Raw genomic sequence first — 1,703 nt, 5'->3', positions numbered from 1 at the left:
AACTAAGATGCAATATTCAATTTCCTGAATTCTATTTCTAACACACACTTTCACTGCTTTCTGGTGTATTCCAGAACCAGAATATCTGAGTCTTTTGGAAATGGTTACTGTTTCTCCTTAATAACAACACTGTACATCTTAAGCCTACAACACTTTTATCCAGTATGAAAATATGACATGAATAACAAGTGCTGGGTGATCAGTAACTTAGTAAGTTAAATTCCTTTTGTTTTCTTTCTTTATTTAATGAGTGAACACAAACACGAGTTATGTGACTACAAAAAATTGACCAACAGGAACTTGAGGTATTGTGTAGGGCTGGGTGGCGATATTACATGGATTTTCCCCGGATATTGTCACTAATATAGCCAGTTTCATACACCGTTTCTCGTGATAACGTTTGTTTGTTTGTTTGTTTGTTTTTGAATTTCGCACAAAGCTACTCTAGGGCTATCTGTGCTATCCGTCCCTAATTTAGCAGTGTAAGACTAGAGGGAATGGCAGCTAGTCATCACCACCCACCGCCAACTCTTGAGATAATCTTTTATCAACGAATAGTGGGATTGATCGTCACATTATAACGCCCCCACGGCTGAAAGGACGAGCATGTTTGGCGCGACAGGGATGCGAGCCCGCGACCCTCAGATTACGAGTCGCACGCCTTAACACGCTTGGCCATGCCGGGCCTTTTTCCTGATAACAGCCACAATTCTGAAATCATCATCTCTATCTAGGAGGTGAGCTTCTGTAATGTTTCCACATATTAAATCCATCACACAAACTAGAATGAGTAACTTTAAACTGTTCTCTGTAAAATTTTAACAGAAACCGTTACTTGGTATAAAAATAATCCACAGTGAAACTTTACAGTGAAAATATCAAGGAGTTATAATTGTAGTAATGTGTTTGTAAGTGACGGTTTTGCGTGTGATGATAGTTTATTCAACTTCTTGTTGACTATAAGTGTCAATCATAAATCACGAGTGAATTAATTTATGGATCATGTTGGCGAAGCATGATTATAATTTATGTACTCGTCATCAGATATGAATGTTAAACCTACCATACTTATAATACTATATTATATAGCCAGTCCTTTGGAAAGTTTCAACAATTAGAAGGATACATAATAATAGTATTCAAATCACACTAATTCGGTCGTATCTATTGGACACAACGCGTTTCACTCAGTCCAGAGCTCATCAATAAAGTGCATTATTAAAAGATACAATATGACTAATATTAGTATATGATAATTGGATTTATTCGATTGTTACGAAAGCTACAGAATGGCCAGTTGTGTTCTTCATCTCAAGATCATCGAAACCTGGTTTCTAATGTCATGAGAATGAATACTTATTACTGAGCCACCAGTGGTGAGAGTGAAAGATGTTTTTTGTTTTTTATAGAAAGTGATGAAAATGATGTTCAACATAAGACAGTGTTTAAAATGATAGGATAAATACATTGAATAACGTGTCTTAAAACATAGACAATTGACAAATGAAGGTTTAATATCTTCTAGTTAATTATATCTACGGTGTTTTGAGTTTTTTTGTTGTTTTGGCTCAACACAGTAAATGTATATTAGTGTACGTTTTTAATCTATATATATATATATTTATAATGATAAAGTTCATGTTTATTTGCAATCAAACTTCTCAGAGCAAACTGTTGAACCAATGTCAACTAAAATTTGTATT

This window comes from Tachypleus tridentatus, chromosome 6 (assembly GCF_004210375.1).
Source record: "Tachypleus tridentatus isolate NWPU-2018 chromosome 6, ASM421037v1, whole genome shotgun sequence".
NCBI classification, from domain to species: Eukaryota; Metazoa; Arthropoda; class Merostomata; order Xiphosura; family Limulidae; genus Tachypleus; species Tachypleus tridentatus.
The sequence above is the reverse complement of the archived record's forward strand: the minus strand, read 5'-3'. Positions refer to the sequence as shown.